The sequence below is a fragment of the Etheostoma spectabile genome, chromosome 12 (assembly GCF_008692095.1).
Source record: "Etheostoma spectabile isolate EspeVRDwgs_2016 chromosome 12, UIUC_Espe_1.0, whole genome shotgun sequence".
Lineage (NCBI taxonomy): Eukaryota > Metazoa > Chordata > Actinopteri > Perciformes > Percidae > Etheostoma > Etheostoma spectabile.
The window spans coordinates 4,234,657-4,244,974 of NC_045744.1; positions in this window are offsets into that span (position 1 = coordinate 4,234,657).

Consider the following 10,318-nt stretch of genomic DNA (forward strand, 5'->3'; position numbering starts at 1 on the left):
ACATTTATACAAGACATCAGCGGGGCTAAACAGTTCATGGTGTATGTTTAATAATGTAAAATATAACTGAAAGCTATGATGTCTTATCAATTTCACTGAAAAAAATGTTATGTATGCAGAGACATTGAGATTTAGGAGGAGAGACAAAGTACAAACATTACCTTTTAAAACTACATTTTAAAACTTCAAGTTGCAATTCTGGATTGAGAAATCTCATTTATTTGTATTTTGTGTAGTCACTGTTTATTGAACCAAAATAGTGTGTTGCTTTTTGGTGCTGGAGGATGCCAATCTGTAATGTGTCAAAATCAGACATACAAGATTGCTTAGTCCAGATCCTGTACTTCATATTTAAGGACACATTAAACCCCTATGCAACACAAAACCAGGTGTGGTTCTTATTATTAAATTCTAAGTCATTCCCTAAACACATTCATGTTACAGCATGCTGCCACATTGGAGGGTCAACATTTTTGCAAAGCGTGATAAAAGCGAGTGTAAAACGGACATAAAGAAAATGTTCTGTGCACTACAGCGATCAGACAAGGGGCATGGTCACAGTCACGGTCTAAATGGAGACAGAAAAGGGGTCTTTGCAGACCAGAAACCCGAACGAGAAGCACAAATTGGAGTCAACTTGGAGCCAACTCACTGGCTGAACGATAAAAAAGAGTGGCGGCCAAATCTGGCAAGACATTATCGAAGAGAGCAGTCCACTGCTGCCACAAGCCAGCACTGAGTCCACGCTGACAACAACAGGCAGTACGTGTTAGAGAGTGTGTGTGGATGTTACACTCAAACTTTGTGCAGCCAACTCTGCTTATATCAAATGCTTTCATGGTGAAGAAACTGCAAGTAAGAAACAAAAAAAGAGGCAGAGTAAGACAAAAAAAAAGCCTTGCTTTCAGACGTTTGTCAGTGTGTTTGTGTGCGTGCCTGTGTGTGTGTGTGTGTGTGTGTGTGTGTGTGTAGGTTTTGTTGTGTGCATTGTGCCCCAGCCCCCTCCATGCACCCGTGCAACACAATGGCCCTGAGATCTGAGAGCAGGCTCGGGCGGAGCGAAGCGGGAACGGCGTGGGACAAACGGGCGGCACTCTTTCATTCCTTCGCTCCCTCACTCCATTTGCCTTTGATGTCCTTGTGATTCATTTGCCTTTTGCTCACTCTTCCTTCATCTACCCGCAAAGCATGGAGCGCTCGGTCTCTTCTTTTTTTTTTCACCTCCGCCTGCCTATCTCTATCTCCACAAACGGGGATGTTCTACCTTGTCCAACAGTGGCTGCGTTCAAAGGATTGTGCACACTTTATATTTATGCTTTATTACATGATCTAAACCTGATGCATTATTGTCTGGGTAATCACTTGTTTTATTGGAAATAGGCTAGATCTCTATCAAAATACTTTTATAATTAATTCTTTTAATTAATGGCAGTTTGGATGTTTTTCTGTGACTGACTTAGGGACCTCATGTACCCATGAAGGTTGTTTAAAACATGAAAATATACCAAGCAGGTCTTTTTTTTAATCCTCAGGAGGGTAAAACTGCTTTTAGCTACTGTGCTGAACATTGTTGAAACTTCCTGACCAACTTTAGTCAATTCTAAATCTCATAAATCCTCTGCTCTCCTCTCCCGGGCCTTTGATTGATTCATTTTTCAAATGTATTTCCTTTATTGAATTTAGGGCATCTCATCTCACAAATATAACTAGGTATTTTTTACCTAATGTAAAGCCCTTTGAATTGCCCTTTGCCCCACTGCCATGTTGTGTGAAGCACATGTAACACACACTGGTGTAACAAGTGCAAAGACAGCTTTTTCAGGGTTTTTAAGACAAGTGCAATTCCCTCGCTTAACAGTGAATTAAATTGTTTCTCGCTGTCTAAGCATAGCGCACAGACTCGTCCTTAAATCCAGATTAATTTAGCAAATTTTCTGGTAGGTTGGAGGACTTTAAACAGTCAGTGACGAATACCCAAGGTGATTTTTTCCCCCAGGTGACATCTTCACTTGATGTCCATTGGTGTGTTCTCAATTTTTACCAACCCACAAAAAAATCTGGTTTAACTCAGGTTAAAAATGTTCAGTATCAAATTGCTTGGAAAAATAAGAGTTTATGCAAGAAAAATACAAAAAATCGCAGTGGTTGGACTAGCTGGGCTGTAGAAATTCATGTTAACGCACAATCATCTGTTGGACCGTCTAGAAGGGATTTACATATGGGTGCACGGGCTCTTCCCTGGCTGGATGGCTGCTTGGTCAGGTTACATAAAGAAAACCCACAATGCTCAGTGCAAAATCACACCACAATGAGAACCTTAACAACAAATCGTGTTGAATAACACCCAGGTATTGTGTTCCATTATGAAACCATTTCTCCCCATTGTCTCACTCAGAAAACAATTGAAATCTAGGTCAGTGGGGTACGCAACGGAGAAGAGGTTCCCAACATTTCAACACAGACAGACACTTGAACCCCCTGACAATAGTCAAGCAGAAGCAGCTCGTCTGCACAGACAGGCCTGCGTTGGGTCATTGTCAGACATGTTGTTAATTAGATCTATTATGACCTCAACAATCCCATTAACTGCCCTTAAATGCACATTAACCACCAACTGTTCAATAATGAAATATCCACTTTACCTAAATAGGAGCGATGATGACAATGTGGTTGATTGGTGTATGTGGAAAAACTGCTCATGTTTGTTTTCTTGATAATAATTCAACTACACAGGCCCATTGACGTATAATACAATAATAATACATTTCCTTATGGGCACCTTTCATGGCACTCAAAGACACCTTACAATTAAAACAAGCAAAAATACAGTTAAAAAGGCAAATATAATTGAAAAACAAAAAAGTCACTCAACGTCCTATTTTTTCTTAAATAAAAGCACTTGGTAAATTTAAATCAAGAGTAGATAAAAGTTTGGTTTTGTGTTCAAATGAACCTAAATGGGGTTCTGTTTGTGAATGTTAATTTAGGAACAAAACGAAGGGTCCTTTGGCTCCTCAACCCAGACGTGACATGGAATCGGCCCCTTTGGGGTCGGTGATACTGGAGGCTGTGTCTTTGACATTTGAGTAAAACCTGCACTTAATCCCTTGGTTGGCCACATGGCCTTCTTTCCTTTTGCTGTTTCAGACATCGGTTGGTGGGCAGGTTGGTACATCTGCAGGCTAAGACGTGCCTCCCAATGTGGTTGTAGCACCACTGAAATGGCCTCGTGGCACTCATTCACTCTGTCCACCTGCTTTTAGTTAAGATACAGACTGACACTCTTTGCACCTAATACCACAATGAACTGAACCAGAAAGGATCAAACCATTTATTTGTTATGCACAGATGTACTTTATAGCAGGGCTGCAGTGCATGTAATCCCACTTTATGTTGCAAATTAACAGTGAAACACATATGCTACAAGTACAGAAAAGAAATAGTTTTAAAAAGATGCTGCTTACCATTGTGTGATCCTGTGGGTTCCCTCTGGTGCAATGTCCCTGCTATGACAGTATGTCCAGTTGTTGTTTTCCCGTGTCCCCACTCAACAATCCCACTCAGCTTCCACAACACTGACCCCGGCTCCATGTAAGCTGTATCATGGGACAACTCGAGAATTGAGAATCAGTCTGAATATAAAAAGCAAAAATGAAAAGCAAAGGTAGAAAGAATTTTAACCGTGAAAACGTACTGTAAAATCAATTGTAATATATATATACTGTATATATGTTAATAAGTCTGTACTGAGAAATACATTCAATTATGTCATCATTTGTAGTGCCACTCTTATGCCACATCTTTGTGCAATGTGCAAAGCGTTGTGACAGCAAATAACAGAAAAAAGTCAATCTTAAAAAGAATAAAACATCATGCCGGGAGTCATTTTGCACAGTTTGACTTTGACTGACAAAAATGTGAGAAGTCAATGTGAAAAAGTGAAGGATATTTGTCTTGCTTTAAAACAGAAACTGCAGATCGTAAGCAGAGAAAAGATTAAATTCACTCTGTTCTTGGTGTGTGCCATAGACAAAACTAAAAGTTTAATATAGTGCCTGTTTGGAGCCACCAAACAGCAAAAAAGGGGAGAAAAAGAAGAAACAAGTGATTCCAGTCCACTGCTACAGCTGATTTGAAAAGGCTGACATCTAGTGTCACAATATTGAAACTTCTTTTTATAGAAGTTGCAGTCCATTCTGACAGTGATCCATCTCCTCTGCTGGAACTGCAATGTTCTGCATTATTTGAAGTTAATAGACTCAAACTCTGAGAAATGATTACATACAGTACATAAATAACAAGCAGAGTAGACTACTGCATTGGTCTATTCACCTGCCTCCCAAAATCAGCTGTTACAGTTCATCCAAAATGCAGCTGCACATGGTAGCGAGAGTACATTACACCTGTTCTTACATCTCTTTCAAACTAGAATTGATTATAAAAACTTTGTACTGTAGTATACAAAAGTCTATAATATATATACATATATATATAAAACATGCCAAATAAATACAAACCAGAAAGGACCTTCAGGTTCACAGGCAGAGGTCTTTAACCACCAAACATACCATGGCTAACTTCTTAGCTGTGTGTGTGTGTGTGTGTGTGTGTGTGTGTGTGTGTGTGTGTGTGTGTGTTGTGTGTGCGTGTGTGTGTGTGTGTGCGTGTGTGTGTGTGTGTGCGTGACATTTTCAGGGCTGCCAACTCTCACGCATTGGCCGTGAGACACACGCATTTGACTGGTTTCACATGCTCACACGCCACACCCCCGATTTCTCACGCTGAAGTGTCAACCCGGTTGGTCAAATTTATGAAAGATGAGTTTATCTATGTTTTTACCTGTTGAGCCACTTGTGATCGACTAGTTGTGCTTTCAGAGACTGTGAGGGGGTTCAAGAGCGCTCCCTGTCTGTGGAATTTTCAAATTGTCGCAAAATGAGAACATTTTTTTCACGAGCCATCCCAGGTGCATTTCCCCGGCTTCAGGTAGCCTATGTGCTCTGAGTATTACAGACCCGTCCGGCGCTTCAGGTATGAGCTCTGATTATCACAGACCGTCCGTCGCTTCGTGTCCACTCTCTCTGTAAAGATGGAGGTGAGCAGCGCGGCTGGTAGTGTAGCAACTTCAGTTCATTGTAGTGGACCCGCTCTGCTGGGGGCAGTGACGCGTTGCATCCATGCGTAGACCTCCGATAAAGAGCAGCGTACGGACACCTCTAAACTCTGTCAGAGACCAGAGACCCAAATGGGCCTCTGCGTCTGTCAGACGGTCTGAATGAGATCCACCATATCAGCGGAGCAATGACATGCACAGCAGACTATATTACAACTCTCCACATCTCGGACAACAGAGATGGGAGGAGTTATGTGCACAAAGTTGTAAATATGAGCAGAAATCTGGTGAAACACACCTGAGCTATACTAGCCTATATATACTATTATATATTATATAAGGCCTATTATATATATATATATATATATATATATATATAATATATATATATATATATACGATACTGCAACGTGGGCACTATTGTGATCTCAACCTCTGCATCTCTAAATGAACTGTAAATAATTAATTTGATGTTTTTTAAATGAACAAATAGTCTTTATTTTCACAAAAAAGTAAAAACAGTAAGTGGGGCACAGGATGACAGCCAAACATTACTGAACATTGGACAAAGGTTAAAGGATTACAATTTATGTAACTCAGTGGTTCTCATTCTTTAGAATTTCAGGGTCTTAGTTGATCCCTCAACATTAATTTAACTTTGGGTCCCTGGTCCCTACACCAGGGACTCCTTGGCCTGTTCACCATAGACCCAAATCTTCTCAGCTGTTGCTGACATATGCTACCGTCTCTTCATGTGGTTCATGCAGAGTACCAAGCAATTTCTTTGGTCTTATCCTTTAGGGTTTAAATTGGGATTTGGTATTGTGGGTGGATGGGGACTCCTAGGGGGGTCTGGGGTATGCCCCCCAGGGAAAAAATTTGAAAATAAAACATTAAATGGCACTTTCTGGAGAGTTTTTTTGCAAAAAAAAAATGGAGAATCAAGTCTTACATGATATGTGCAAAACGTAGGGTTAGGAGGCTTTGTGTTGTTGTATCAACAGGTTTTAGGGCTCAGCATTTACATTAATTAACTTCTTATGATATAGAACTGACCCACACAATGTGCCAAACATAATGACCACATGAAGGACGAGCATATGTCAGCAACAGCGAGAAGATTTGGGTCTATGGTGAACAGGCCAAGGAGTCCCTGGTGTAGGGACACGGGACCCAAAGTTAAATTAATGTTGAGGATCAACTAAGACCACTGAAATTAAAGAATGAGAACCACTGAGTTACATAAATTGTAATCCTTTAACCTTTGTGCCAATGTTCAGTAAGTTTGTGGTCATCCTCGTGCCCATTACTGTTTTTCTTTTTTGTGAAAATAAAGACTATTTGTCATTTTAAAAACATCAAATTAATTTTACAGTTACATTAGAGATGCGAGGTTAGAGATGCACAATAGTGGCCCAACGTGCAGTATCGTATATATATATATATATATAATATATATATATATTATAATATATATATATAGGCCTATATATATATATATATAATAGTATTAAGGCTAGTATAGCTCAGGTGTGTTTCACCAGATTTTGCTCATATTTACAACTTTGGCACAAACTCCTCCCATCTCTGTGTCCGAGATGTGGAGAGTTGTATATAGTCTGCTGTGCATGTCATTGCTCCGCTGATATGGTGGATCTCATTCAGACCGTCTGCAGACGCAGAGGCCCATTTGGGTCTCTGGTTTGACCGAGTTTAGAGGTGTCCGTACAGCTGCTCTTTATCGGAGGTAAGCATGGATGCAACGCGTCACTGCCCCCAGCAGAGCGGGTCCACTACAATGAACTGAAGTTGCTCAATACCAGCCGCGCTGCTCACCTCCATCTTTACAGAGAGAGTGGACACGAAGCGACGGACGGTCTGTGATAATCAGAGCTTAACCTGAAGCGCCGGACGGGTCTGTAATACTCAGAGCACATAGGCTACCTGAAGCCGGGAAATGCACTGGGATGGCTCGTGAAAAAAATGTTTCATTTTGCGACAATTTGAAATTCCACAGACAGGGAGCGCTCTTGAACCCCCTCACAGTCTCTGAAAGCACAACTAGTCGAAACAAGTGTGCTCAACAGGTAAAAACATAGATAAAATCTTCTTTCATAAATTGACCAACGGGTGACACTTCAGCGTGAGAAATGGGGGTGTGGCGTGTGAGATGTGAAAACAGTCAAATGCGTGTGTCTCACGGCCAATGCGTGAGAGTTGGCAGCCCTGAAAAGTCACGCACACACAACACGCAACACACACACACAACGCACACACACACCACACACACACCACACAACACACAACACACACACAACACACACCACACAGCTAAGAAGTAGCCATGGTATGTTTGGTGGTTAAAGACCTCTGCCTGTGAACCTGAAGGTCCTTTCTGGTTTGTATTTATTTGGCTGTTATATATATATGTATATATTATAGACTTTTGTATCTACAGTACAAAGTTTTATAATCAATTCTAGTTTGAAGAGATGTAAGAACAGGTGTAATGTACTCTCGCTACCATGTGCAGCTGCATTTGGATGAACTGTAACAGTGATTTTGGGAGGCAGGTGAATAGACCATGCAGTGTTACTCTGCTTGTTATTTATGTACTGATTAATATTTTTCAGAGTTTGAGTCTATTAACTTCAAATAATGCAGAACATTGCAGTTCCAGCAGAGGAGATGGATCACTGTCAGAATGGACTGCAACTTCTATAAAAGAAGTTTCATATTGTGACACTAGATGTCAGCCTTTTCAAATCATGTAGCAGTGGACTGGAATCAGTTTCTTCTTTTTCTCCCCTTTTTTGCTGTTTGGTGGCTCCAAACAGGCACTATATTAACTTTTAGTTTGTCTATGGCACACACCAAGAACAGAGTGAATTTAATCTTTTCTCTGCTTACGATCTGCAGTTTCTGTTTTAAAGCAAAGACAAAATACCTCACTTTTTCACATTGACTTCTTACATTTTGTCAGTCAAAGTCAAACTGTGCAAAATGACTCGGCATGATGTTTTATTCTTTTTAAGATTGACTTTTTTCTGTATTTGCTGTCACAACGCTTGCACATGCACAAAGATTGGCTAAGAGTGGCACTAAATGATGACATAATTGAATGTATTTCTCGTACCGACTATTAACATATATACAGTATATATATATCAATTGAACAGTACGTTTTCACGGTGTAAAATCTTTTTACCTTTGCTTTTCATTTTTGCTTTATATTCAGACTGATTCTCAATTCGCGTTGTCCATGATACAGCTTACATGGGCCGGGGTCAGTGTTGTGGAAGCTGAGTGGGATTGTTGAGGGGGACACGGGAAACAACAACGGACATCTGTCATAGCAGGGACATTGCACCAGAGGGAACCCACAGGATCACACAATGGTAAGCAGCATCTTTTTAAAACTATTTCTTTTCTGTACTTGTAGCATATGTGTTCACTGTTAATTTGCAACAAAAGTGGGATTACATGCACTGCAGCCCTGCTATAAAGTACATCTGTGCATAACAAATAAATGGTTTGATCCTTCTGGTCAGTTCATTGTGGTATTAGGTGCAAAGAGTGTCAGCTGTCTTAACTAAAAGCAGGTGGACAGAGTGAATGAGTGCCACGGGCCATTTCAGTGGTGCTACAACCACATTGGGAGGCACGTCTTAGCTGCAGATGTACCAACCTGCCCACCAACCGATGTCTGAAACAGCAAAAGGAAAGAAGGCATGTGGCACAACGGGATTAAGTGCAGGTTTTACTCAAATGTCAAGACACAGCCTCCAGTATCACCGACCCAAAGGGGCCGATTCCATGTCACGTCTGGGTTGAGGAGCAAAGGACCCTTCGTGTTCCTAAATTAACATTCACAAACAGAACCCCATTTAGGTTCATTTGAACACAAAAACAAACTTTATCTTCTTGATTTAAATTTACAAGTGCTTTTATTTAGAAAAAATAGGACGTTGAGTGACTTTTTGTTTTCAATTATTTGCCTTTTTAACTGTATTTTGCTTGTTTATTGTAAGGTGTCTTTGAGTGCCAGAAAGGTGCCCATAAGGAAATGTATTAATTGTATTATCGTCAATGGGCCTGTGTAGTTGGATTATTATCAAGAAAACACATGAGCAGTTTTTCCAAACACACTCAACCACATTGTCATCATCGCTTTCATTAGGTAAAGTGGATATTCACTTATTGAACAGTTGGTGGTTAATGTGCATTTAAGGGCAGTTAGGGATTGTTAGGTCATAATAGATCTAATTAACAACATGTCTGACAATGACCAACGCAGGCCTGTCTGTGCAGACGAGCTGCTTCTGCTTGGACTATTGTCGGGGGTTCAGTGTCGTCTGTGTTGAAATGTTGGACCTCTTCTCCGTTGCGTACCCCACTGACCTAGATTCAATTGTTTTCTGGGTGAGACAATGGGGAGAAATGGTTTTATAGGAACACATCCTGGGGTTATTCAACACCGTTTGTGTTAAGGTTCTCATTGTGGTGTGGTTTTGCACTGAGCATTGTGGGTTTTCATGTAAACCCAGCAGCATCCCGCCGGGAGAGCCCGTGCACCCAATAGTAAACCTCTAGACGGTCCAACAGATGATGTGCGGTAACATGAATTTCTACAGCCAGCTAGTCCAACCACTGCGATTTTTGTATTTTCTGCCTAAACTCTTATTTTTCCAAGCATTGATACTGAACATTTTAACCTGAGTTAACCAGATTTTTTGTGGGTTGGTAAAAATTGAGAACACACCAATGGACATCAAGTGAAGATGTCACCTGGGGGAAAAAATCACCTTGGGTTCGTCACAGACTGTTTAAAGTCCTCAACCTACCAGAAAATTTGCTAAATTATCGGATTTAAGGAGAGTCTGTGCGCTAGCTTAGACAGCGAGAAACAATTTAATTCACTGTTAAGCGAGGGAATGCACTTGTCTTAAAAACCCTGAAAAAGCTGTCTTTGCATTGTTACACCAGGTGTGGTTACATGTGCTTCACACAACATGGCAGTGGGGCAAAGGGCAATTCAAAGGGCTTTACATTAGGTAAAAAATACTAGTTATATTTGTGAGATGAGATGCCCTAATTCAATAAAGGAAATACATTTGAAAAATGAATCAATCAAAGGCCCGGGAGAGGAGAGCAGAGGATTTATGAGATTTGAGAATTGACTAAAGTTGGTCAGGAAGTTTCAAC